We start from the raw sequence: 12,579 nt of genomic DNA on the forward strand, positions 1-12,579 counted from the left end.
TGTGAGTGTGTATTCCCACATGTGTGTATGCCAACACTTTCGCACATGCATGAGCGTGTGTGTGTGTGTGTGTGTGTGTGCACAGGCATGTCCTGTACAATATCACTTTCCCTTTTGCAGATCCAATCTAATCTTTCTGTAATGTCATTCCGTTAAAGAATTTGGGCCGACAAGTCAAGCCACGCTTTGTGCTTTGAGGTACATGAAACGCCAGCTGATCACTTTTTCACACATTCACACTTCATGACACTACACCACATCGTTGTCCCAATACCAGACCCCCTATTGCCTGCGTTTCCTTCTTACGTCCATCAAGATAAAGTGACCCCATATAAAGGTGCTACAGTAAGTATGGTTGGCCAATACAGTACAAAGAATACAGCTCTCTTCCCATTGGTCACTGTCCTCTTCACATCTCATGTTGATTGGTTCCTTACGACGACAACAATATAAAAACAGGAAGTACTTTTGTTTCTACATCTGTGCTGCTTTACGGTTGGTTGGGCTTGGAATCTGGAATGCCGAGGGGTGATTCAGTCCAGGGACAATTTTTCCTCATTCTAATTTTTTGGGGTTGAAATGAGAAAATCCAGCATGGTCCACTTTGGCTTGCATTTGCATTGCAGTGCCTTGTATTGAACAGAGGAGGGTAGTACAGAGAGAGACCAGTCTTAGTAGGTTTAGGTAATGTTGTGTGCAAGGTCTGCTGTGTGTGTGTGTAAGAGAGAGGGAGGATGAGGTGTGCAGGACAGAGAGGGATTGTGGAGGAATGAAGGAGTGCAGAGTCGTTCACTCAGCCGTCGGATAAAGAATGATTCCGGAGGGGAAACGTTGGGGCAGAACGGGAGAGAAGGGATAGAAACGGGCCAGTAGATTTGTCRGAGGAATGAAAAAGAACAAATCTCCCCTTTCTTTGCATGTTTCTCTCTTTCAGCTGCTCATACCTACATTCTTGAACCCCTTCTCTCTTGATTACATTAACATACTCTCGCTATTTTTTCCTCGTTGCCTTTTTCTCTCTGCCAACACTTCTCCCCCAGAGTCAGCTTACGGGCCTCTTTCCTTCCCTCTTTCCCCCTCTATTTTTTGGCCAGACAATTCACCTTCCTCTCACTATAAATTGTCCATGTTTTACTTCAAAGCAGTGCCTTTTGGATTCTCTCTCTCTCTCTCTCTCCCTGCCTCCCTCCACCTCCCTCTCTCTCTCACTATCCATCGTCCATGCTTTACTGCAAAGTGCCGTCTCTTCTCCTCTCCTCCTTTTGGATTCTGTCTCTCTCTGTGCTTCTCCACCTCTCCCTCCATCTCTCCATCCCGCCATCCTCAGGGTTTCTTGGGCCGTCCGTTGCGGGGCAGGTTCTCCACGGTGTTACTGAGTCGGTACTTGACGATGATGCTGTGCACCGTGGACTTAGGCATCCTCAGCTCCTGCCCGATGGACCCCTCCGATTTGCCGTCCTTCCACAGGTCGACCACGCGCTGCCGCTGCATGATGTCGTGCTCCTTGGTCTTCAGGAAGCCGGCGCCGCCGCCACCCGGGGCTTCTGGGGCTTCTGTGGGGGCAGACAAGCGGCAGAGCTGTAGAGACTGGGTGGGACTGGGAGGGAGAGGTGGGGGTCACCACGTCAACGCCACGGCAACACCCCAGCAACGCCATGGTAACACGAGCGACAGTCAGTCAGTTCAGGCAGTCTGGCACTCAAAACTCCACTACTGAGGGTCAGCTTCCTCGAGGTGTCATGGAAACAACAACAACCACAACATCATTGTTACACTTCCCAAAGGGCAAGCCATTTTGAGGGACAGTCAATGTTGTTGAAAGTTTGTGTTCTCACAATTCAGGTGTGTTGAAATGCCATTACGTTTTGCTTGGAGTTCACCGAGGTTAGCTACAGTTACACAGTGAGAAAAGAAGCAGGGCAGACAGAAGTTGTTTATTTTGACGCAGTAGCAGCTTTGCGTACTCAGGACTGGGATGAGGTGACCAGACTGTTGAAGTGAGGTTATTATCAGGTTATTATGAGGTCATAGAAGTGTTAGCTTTTTCCATTCACTGTTTTTCCTCACTCACTCTCTCCCTCCGCTCCTCTCCACACTCCTCTCTGTCTCTCTTCTCTCCCCCTCTCTCATCTTTCTCCCCCTCTCCTATCATTTCCTGCTCTCTCTCTCCCCCTCTGCTCTTCACTCTCCTCTTCCTCTCTCCCCCTCTCTTCCTTTTCTCTAAAAAGGGGTCACCAACCAGAGCTACCCTAATCAAGACAACAAACCCAACGCACCCCCATATACCAAATATTTATAGCTCTACCCAGAGAGCGCATTCATTCGTTCAGACTGTCTGTGTGTTCAGCTGCTTCAGCAGCACGATCCACTCAGACTCAACACCCACAGAGAACAGACAGACGGTGTGTGATCTAGCGACTATTTCTGAACACCAGCGTTCAGCCCAGCATTCTGTTCAGCCAAGCCTCAGAGAGTTCTGGTTCACAAGTCACAACAAGGAGTTTACACAAGCAACTTCTGTGTGGTTTGGTGTCCTCTTAAAATACCTTTGTACAAAGTCCCTGGAGACTGAATTACATCTTGGCACCGCGATGCGGTACGAAATGAACTAACGGCACATTTTCAGAAAAAGAAAAAACGAATCTCCCAGAATGCTGTCTCAGACTGATGGGTCCCACTGCAAATACATAAATCAAGATGTAGGAATGCAGGTCCACACTACAGACGGACTGGATCACAGCACCCTGGATCACAGCATCCTGGATCAGCCAGGCCAATACAGAGTAATACCAGTGGGGAGTATCAGGTTTACCAAATATCTCTGCATCTCTGTTAGAGTTCTGTTACACACTCCAGAGCAGACGTATCTGGTCAACATCTGCTGTAGCCAAACTAAATTGAGGGAAAACAAATTGTTGGCAGTTGGAGTGGACTTAAAAACGACTGAAAGAGCTGGACAATAAGCGCGCCCCAAAAAGGTGGAGAGTTTGAGGTGGAGAGTTTAGAATATTTTAATTACGCCAATGAGTAGAATAAACCTTTAGGAGGAAAAATAAACATCTGTAAATATTCTTCCAAAATTGTTTGTGGGGTTCCAACGTACTGGACACCTTCATATTCTTGCAAGCTTGGTTCAGAATAGCTAATAGAAAACAGTTTGTAGGTTTTTCAACAATTGAAAAGATAAAAGGGCAAATCCTAACTTCCACCAAGTAGAATTTTCAAATCTCCCAATATTGACATCAGTGCATGACTAAGTGAAAGTTCAACTTAAGTGGAAGGATTCACCATAGAAACAGAATGACATCATTCCAGTTCTGAGGGATCCACCCCAAAGTGACAAAAACATTTTGACATCAGAGATTGTGATTAGCAGTGAACCTGACTACTTCAGATGGCAATCTGACACCACTAACAGCAACGAAAACAAAGACAAAGATAAAGTAGATCTCACTGATCTAAGTGTCTCCGGCATTGCCAGGGTTTATTGAGCCATGACAGATGAGAGGACGTTCTCAACTCAGTTTTCTTCAATAAATACTGCTTAGAAGGATGTTACAAACCAGGGAGTAATCCCACAGTGCCATTTGAGAAAAAACAGGTGACTACTACACACTACCTAGACACGTTCACACTGCGACTTAGCCCTGGGCTAAGATACATTTTAGCCCAGGGATAATCGAGTGTTCACACATGTACATTCCAAAGTGGGCTAGCACCAACCTTAGCCCAGGGCTAGCTGGCCCTGCTCCGGAGCAGGGTTAGCACCGACTTTTCGGGGGCACACGGTGCCAAAATAGCCAGTGTGAAACGGGGTCGAGAATAACGCATAGAATTGTCACTGTCCAATCACAAAAGCTGCACTTTCTCTTCATTTGCATATGCTTGTGATGCCTGTGATGCGTTCGGCACACTATTTTGATAAGTACATTTATACMATTTCATCTTTCCATCTGAGGACAAAAATAACTGAAATACTTTAATCCGTTCAAAAACAAAAACGGTTGTTAGGCAGGCTGGCCAACGTCTTCRCACTGGGGACACATGGGTTGAATCAACGTTGTTTCCACGTTATTTTAATGAAATTACGTTGACCCAACGTGGAATAGACGTTGAATTGACATCTGTGCCCAGTGGGTTTCATTTAGCTAGCCTCTGAATCCACAAACTCTACAGCTGGAAGGGCAGCAAACGCTCCATTTCCGTCTGTTTTCTATTGACATTTAATTGTATATAGCTATCCATGATAATAATATTGTTGGATGATATTGCTTGGATCAGAAAAGTCGATGTATCTTCCTTGCACAGCGTTCTCTATACAGAGCAAGATCGCATTTCAAGTGAGAAAAATTGTTTCCGAAGGTCGGACAGGCAGACACCAAACACTGTTGGAAATAAAACGCTAGGCTAGAGGAAAATGAATATGTTAATAAATGCCTTATTGCTTATAAAATTGGTCGCGTTGCAGCAATAGAATGTTGGTCGCGTGTTGTGTTTGTCTGTTATCCCAGGGCTTTGGAATACAAGTGTGAATCCTTAGCCCATGGCAAAAGCTCAGCCCAGGGTTAACAAATGCTTGTGTGACACAAAGGATAAGCTAGCCCAGGGGCAGATTTAGCCCGGGGCTAAGAACAATACAGTGTAAAAAGGCCTAGAAGCATTAACCTCACCATAATGATCTATATAGCAACAGACGCAAATATCTCACTACAAAATGTATGACCATATAAAGATGCTACATTCCCCATGCATTATCTGGTACAGATTTGACCCATCTGTCCCAAGATTCCAGAGCCAGAAGCCAATGCATTCTAAACTATACCTCATTAGGTCTATATCAACATAAATATAGTGCAATACACTGGTATAGTACATACTCTCGGAGGTACTGCAGCTTAAGCGAAATGGATTTGTCTTCTCTGCTTGGGCTGTACAGACGCCCTACTTGGAACGAGTAACACACCACACCACCACACACACACACACACACACACACACACACCACACACACACAACACACACACACCAACACACCAACACACACACACACACAAACCACATTTTTTCCAAAGCTTCACTGATGAAGGATTGACTTTATCAGATAATAAATGAAGGATTTCGGCAAGAAATGCAGCAGCTGCAGAGTAGCAACCCATAAAAAACAATTCTAACTGATAGCAACATGGAATCATTCATTAGTCGTTTTGAAAGCCCTTTTCAGTGAATGGGTGTTACAGCACAGTCTAGCACTGACCTGATACGAAAGATCCAGGGGGCATCTTGCTGTAGTTGGCCCCTCCCATGGGTAAGACTCCCGGGGGACGGGGGTGAAGGCGGGTCCAAAGTTCTGAGGAGTGGCGTACGGTCCTGGAGGGATGATCTGGAGGGGAGCGGGGACAGACTGTCAATTTGTGATCGATCGAAATCAAAAAGAATAATGAGAAGTCTGAGTGTGTGTGTGGTATATATGTGTCTGTGTGTGTTCACAGGTAGTTTGTGTGTATGCGTGTTGCGCGGGCTTGCGTTACTGGTGTGTTGAACTCAGTCTACTTACCGGGGGAGTGTGTGTGTCAGTACCCTTGCTGGCTAGTCTGCTGAGGATGCTCCTCTCTGACATCTGCAGGCGTGCGGCGATGGGCGGGACTCGGGACAGTGTGGCAGGGAGCCGCGTCACGTCAGCCTTCATGTCACTCAGCAGCTCCTCCAACTGGTTCAGCACTGAAATTACAACAACTCAACGGTCAATTCCTTCCATTAGCCATTCCAAGCAGCTATTAGATTAGTAAATTACTGTTAACCATTACAAGCAGCTATTGGTGTGTTAGTATTAACCATCAACTACGTACTCTATCAGTCTCCCACTAGGTTTGAGTTACATTATACAGTGAGACACTTTAGGCCACAGGGCATGTAGAATATGTTGTGTTGGAAGCAAAAGCCTGCCCCACTGAAGCACTACAATATTGAACGCTCATTTTCGTTTAATGTCACGAAACCACATGGCACATTTTGTATAAACGTATCTCTATCTTTCAGGATTGTTGTAGAAATACTGAAAAAGTCAAGCCAGTATGTTGTCCTTTCAAATGAACAATACCAACACACCAACTCGTCAGAGATCGGATGAGGACATTTTCTGAACTAACAAACAAGTCTGGTAACTGAGATTGTAACGCTATCCTGAAGTTGATATGTGAAATGTTAGCTTCTGGCAGCGCAGCTCTGTGAGGCCTGGTCTGCTGACAGATTCAGGTCAAAGAACGTTGAAAAGATGTAGTCTGGGAGATTGTTTCTTTATCTTTATTTCTGATATAAATGCGTACAGACGACACACACACACACACGCAGAAAGGGGAGGGAGATTTGGGGTGTGTGTTGTGTCCCTCACCCTTGTGCAGCACCTGCGTTGGCAGGTTTGTTCCCGGCCAGGGACTCCTTGCTGAGGTGCTGTGGGACTCAGCCAAACACTCCACCTCGGCGAAGCGGGCGTTCAGGGCCATGGCGGGGTGGAGCGGTCCTGGGTCAATTCAGTTAGGCTGGCCCTCCTCAGCTGCTCCTCGATCACCAGGGCCTGCTCTAATAACTGGGGGGGGGGGGTCAGTTCTTTCATCAAGGATTGTCCTAAAACTCGTCTGCTTCTTGACATATATCTGGCCAACATGTACAGTGTGTACTGCATTTCACGGGAAGAAAGTTTTATTGAGTTTAATTTATCTGAATCGTAATAGGCAGAAAGAGGAGAGAGATAAACAGAATGTGAGGATGGCATGAGGAGGAGGAGAGAAGAATGAGTCAGAAAAAGACAGATGATATGGGGAGAAATTCTAGAAAAAATATTCATATTTACAGTGTTCTTTTAGCCACCATCATTGTGTGAGAGTGAGAATGCGGATGTTGAGGTCAGGGCATGAAACATGTGAGGCCATCAAAAACAGGATGAGTGCCATTTCACAAACGCACCGGTCAGCAATACCACCCTGGTATCTGTCTGTCAATTCAATATCTGTCATTCATAGGGTCTCAGGCTTACATCTTTTAAAACAGATGTGTTCTATTAGATATTGAACTGCACTTAAATACAGTGAGCTCCAAAAGTATTGGGACCGTGACACATTCTTCTGGCTCTGTACTTCAGCACTTTGGATTTGTAATGATACAATGACTATAAGGTTAATGTGCGGACTATCATCTTTCCTTTGAGGGTATTTTCATCCATATCGGGTGAACTGTTTCAAAATTACAGCACTTTTTGTACATAGTCCCCCCCATATTATGGGACCAAACTCACTTATAATTGTTTTATTTAACTAGGCAAATCAGTTAAGAACAAATTCTTATTTACAATGATGGCCTAGGAACAGTGGGTTAACTGCCTTATTCTGGGGCAGAATGATAGATTCTTACCTTGTCAGCTCGGGGATTCGATCTAGCAACCTTTTGGTTACTGGCCCAACACTAGGCTACCTACCGCCACACTTATATGTGTGTTGAAGTAGTAAAAGTTATTTGGTCCCGTATTCCTAGCACGCAATGACTACATCAAGCTTGTGACTCTACAAATTTGTTGGATGCATTTGCTGTTTGTTTTGGTTTGCGTTTCAGATCATTTCGAGCCCAATAGAAATGAATGGTAAGGTATTGTGTCATTTTGGAGTCACTTTTATTGTAAATAAGAATAGAATYTGTTTCTAAACACTTCTACATTAATGTGGATGCTACCATGACTATGGATAATCCTGAATTAATCGTGAAGAATGATGAGTGAGTGAAAGACGCACAAATATCATACCCCCAACACATGCTAACCTCTCACCATTACAATAACATGGTTAGCATTTTTTGGGGGGGGGGGGGGGGTATGAAACACAACCAAAACAAACAGCAAATGCATCTCACATTTGTAGAGTGACAAGCTTGACGTAGTCATTGCATGCTATGAATATGGGACCAAATACTTAACTTTTTACTACTTTAATACACATATAAGTGATTTTGTCCCAATACTTTTGGTCCACTAAAATGGGGGGACTATGTACAAAAAGTGTTATAATTTCAAAACGGTTCACCCGATATGGATGAAAATACCCTAGAATTTAAGCTGACAGTCTGCACATGAACCTCATAGTCATTGTATCATTTCAAATCCAAAGTCCTGGAGTACAGAGCCAAAACAACAAAAACAAAATGTCACTGTCCCAATACTTTTGGAGCTCACTGTATGTCCTGAATTGTGTTCATCTTGTCTGTGTCATGGTTGTGTGGTGTCATAGTTATGTGATGGTTATGTTATAGTATGTCATGTGATGTGTAGGGCTCAGAGTGTTTCCTGGCCTTTTAGTTATTCTACGCTATGTATCCTATGCCATGCTACACTGCTATGCAATGTCATGTCATGCTATGTCATGTCAGGTTATGTCATTTTATGTCACGCCATGTGGTGTCGTACCTTGAAGCGGCGGGCCAGGAACTTGTTCTTCATCTCCAGGAAGTTGCCCTTGTTGGCCTGCGACTTGAAGGGCTCGTTGACAATGGCGAACTGGGGGTCGTTCTGGATGTCCTGCCACCTCGCGTACCCATGACTGATACAGAGAGGTCAAGGGTCATACAAGCTCAATACATCATTGGCAAATCCCAAACAAACATCTAGCTTTTCAGTAGTAATAAGTATTTTAGCACAACTTCTACTAAGCCTATGAATAGGGCTATCATCATCAAGCTTATTCCTATCGAATTCTTTCAGATCTTTATTGTGTTTCTTGTGTTAGGAGGGCTAGGGTTAGATTTCCGGATTGGGAATTCTAGTGAAAGTCACAGAAATAGAACAAACAGAATGGACTTCCAATCTCTAGTCCGTGTGTAGATCTCTGCAGACACAATCTAATAGTTCTCTGCTACACAAAGGCATCAGTGAATGGACTTGTTGACTTCTAACAAGAAGCCCCTGCTGCAGCAAGATCAATAAATAAACACGACAAGACGGTCTCCTTGGCAACCGCCGTCAAGGATACAGAACGATTCCCGCCAGCAGCCAGAAGTCGTGCCGCCGGTGCCAGATCTCATTCATCTTCCCAGAGGAGATGGCCGCCCGCTCCTCGTTCTGCCACAGCGTATGAAGCTCTGCAGGGTGAAACGTTAGCATAATGTTGTGTCAAAGTTATAACAATGTTAAAACAACTTGTGAGTTCTGCCACAGCGTGTGGAGCTCCGCAGGGGGACAACGTCAGCATAATGTTATAACGTCAACATAATGTTGTTTTACTGTTAAATGAACAACGTGTGTTCTGTCACAGTGTGTGCATCTCTGCAGGGTAAAGTCAATATAATATTGTATCAATGTTATAACAACAACCTGTGATACTGACTGAGGGTGTTCTGGACCTCTAGTCCAGAACTAGGAAAAAGTCACTAGGAAAAAGTCAACACAACATTGTGTCAATGTTAAAACCCTCATGCTAAAGCAACCCATGATACTGAATCCCTGTGTGTGGAGCTCAGCGTGGGTGAATATCAACATAACATTGAATGAATGTTGAAACAACCCTTGATACAGAGTGAGTTCTGCCACAGCTCTAACACACAGTACCAGATATGACAGGGGTCATATGATAGGGGTCGTTTACCCGTGAAGCCCCCGTCAGCGATGTTGAACATGAAGCGCCGTCGCTCGGGTGGGATGATGGGGGGTTTCGGCAAGGTGTCTTTGGCAACCTCCTCCTTCGCCACTTCTTTCCCAGCATCCTTTTCACCTTTTACTTCCTCTGTGACCAAGAAGAACACAAGCAAGTTCCTTTAGATCAGTGGATGCCATTGAAAGATACCTAAGAGTGTACATATATCTACCAGTGACTAGTCAGTGAGTCACTAACTAACGAACTGACTAACAGACAGGTACAGACGAATGGACGGACAGACAGACAGGTGAGGTCACTCACCTTTCATCACGTCAGAGGGTAGCTGTCTGTCCATCTTCTCCTTGTTGTCTGATGCTTCTGTGGCAACAGGGGCTTCCTCGCTCTCCTTGTCGTTCTCCTTCTCTCTCCCCTTCTCCTCCTCCTCCATCTTCTCTCCGGGTGAGAGCGTTACACTACCTGGTTTCTCATCTTTGACCGCCGACCCTTGTTTAGTTGTTCCTCCCGGTGTGCCCTCCGTACTCTCCTCTTCTCCTTTCTTCTCCTCCACTGGGGCCGGAGGGGTGTCAGTCGTTTTTGTTTCTTTCCCCTCCTCTTTTGTATCACTCTCTTCCTTGTCTGTTGTTGTACTAGGGGATAATTCTTGCGGAGCTTCTTTCGTAGGAATTGGAGACTGGGGACAAGACAAAACATAGTGTTCAGTGACAGTCGTTGGTATAACTGTATGTAGGTTAGCAAGATTTCTTAAGACTGTGAACTGTGTAATTAACAGCATTCAATCTCTCACCACTTCAGGATCTGCACTCCTGTTGCCCTCTACCGCTTTACCCCCTTCCGTCTCTTTCTCTCCATCTTTCTCTGGCTCAGATGGGGCCTTACCCTCCTCCTTCTCTCCCTCCTCCTTCTCTCCATCTTTCCCGTTCTTCTCTCTCTCTGAGGGAGCAGGGGTAGCTGAACACAACACACAGGCAGAGGGTCATCCCTCGCTCACACACACACAAATGTACACACACACACAGTTATCACAGTCAGACTTGGAGTGCCCCCTGCTGGATATGTTTTGAGCTGCGTGCCTGCCTACGTGTGTGTGTGTGTGTGTGTGTGTGTGTGTGTGTGTGTGTGCATGTGTATGCTTGCTTGTGTGTGTACTTTGTTCACCCACCTGGTTTGGAGGTGCAGGGGGTGTTGTCTGAGGTACAGCTGGGGTCAGGGGTGGGCGTAGCAGTCTTCATGGTCCCTCCAGGGGAGGAGGCTCTGGAGGAGGAAGACACACTGACCTCTGGCCTCAGCGCCTCAGGCTTCATCTCTGGCTTCAGCTCTGGGAGACTCCACCGCCCGTTGATGTGCTCAAACTCCTGGATCTGAGCAGAAAGGAGGGGAGGGGATGGTTCAGAGACAGGACCAAGCAGCTGTCAATCATTGTTGACTGGCAATAAAGTATTCTATTCTGTACTGTACTGTGCTGTTCTGTACTGTTCTGTACTGTCCTATACTGTTATTTTCTGTACTGTTCTGTTCTAATTCTAGTCTAGCCAACCGTCTCTTTCCCTGGGAAAAATTGGCTCTAATTTCTGTGGCTTTTCATTGATGTATCTTTATGTCACGAGGAAGTCACAGCCTGGGAAAATCTTAGTGGAAACGAAAGAGGTCGAATGACTGTAAAATATCTCTATTTCCTCATATGATTTCCTTTGTTAGATTCTGGTCTGACAGGTCTGAATGGGTGACAGCTGTGCTAAAAAAAACAACTGTTGCTATTGGTTGAAATGTAACTAGCTAGCCTGTTAGCTTAGCATTGTGGTTGCTAGGATAGACTTTGACCCCTAACCTTCTTCTTGACCAGGGACATGACCCCGATGCGGGTCAGCACGGGCTGACGGCACAGGCCCTCCCTCGGCACGCCGTCGGCGAACGTCTCGGCGCCGTCGGCCACGGGCTCACACAGGTGACGCATGAACAGAGACACATACGCTCTGAAAGAGAAAGAAGAGAGAAGTGAGGGAGAGAGAGGAACCAGGCAGAGAGAGGCAGTAGGAGAGCAGAAAAGGGGGAGGGGGGAAGAGAGAAAAAGGTTTTGAAAAACAGCAAACAAAGAGGGCTCAGCAACTACAATGTAGTATGAAGATCTCAGTGTAAGCTCATACTGTAGCCGGTGACGCAAACAATCACAGTTCCTCTCCACTCACTTGAACTCCTTCTCACTCTTGCCCCTCAGGTCTCTGACCAGCCACTGGCAGGAGAAGGCGTCCTGGGCGGGCATGCCCCAACGCATCACCGCGTTTAGGAAGGCCTTCCGCTGGCGCGTGTTGAAGCCCAACACCTAGAGGGCATAAGGACGTTATAACACATTCACAACCCATACACATTGCATTCATATGCAGTTCATAAGCCATGAGAGGGGGGACGGCGAGAGAGTGGTGCCCAGGTGAAAGGTACCTACATAAGGACTTCATAACCCATACACAGCAGAACAGAAGGTTATTTTGTCTAACCTCCAGGTTGCCGGCCACTCTGGCCAACAGGGGGGGCAATGGCTTGTCTCTCTCGTTCCTCATCTGGCGGCGGGACTGTCTGCGAGAACCTGGAGCGAGAGAGAGGAATCAGGTAGAGAGAGAGAGAGAGAGAGAGAGAAGAGAGAGAGAGAGAGAGAGGGAGAGAGAGAGAGAGAAGAGAGAATGAGAGTGAGATAGAGAAAGGAGGAGGAGAAGTCAGGAAAGTGGCTGGTAACCAGCGTAGTACTTACGGTACCAGTTGACTTGGACTGAAATAGGTTTGGATGCCGGTACTGTTTATACAGAATTCATGTGCAGTAGCTCCACAATACTTTGGAGCTAATATTCTATAAGAAGAACAGGAGCTCAAGCAGTAGAACATTTGAGGTGCCAGTTGTCAGCTCCGCTGGGCTGCTGCCCAAGTCAAGCACGGGTACTAGTAAAGCAGACATAATATC

The 12,579-nt window shown here is 46.0% G+C and overlaps 1 pseudogene; it reads right to left on the reverse strand.

Moving 5' to 3' along the window:
• LOC111980705 (chromodomain-helicase-DNA-binding protein 3-like) overlaps positions 1–12,579 on the reverse strand; it is a 31,849-nt pseudogene that overhangs the window by 5,016 nt on the left and 14,254 nt on the right.

This window comes from Salvelinus sp. IW2-2015, linkage group LG3 (genome assembly GCF_002910315.2).
Source record: "Salvelinus sp. IW2-2015 linkage group LG3, ASM291031v2, whole genome shotgun sequence".
Lineage (NCBI taxonomy): Eukaryota > Metazoa > Chordata > Actinopteri > Salmoniformes > Salmonidae > Salvelinus > Salvelinus sp. IW2-2015.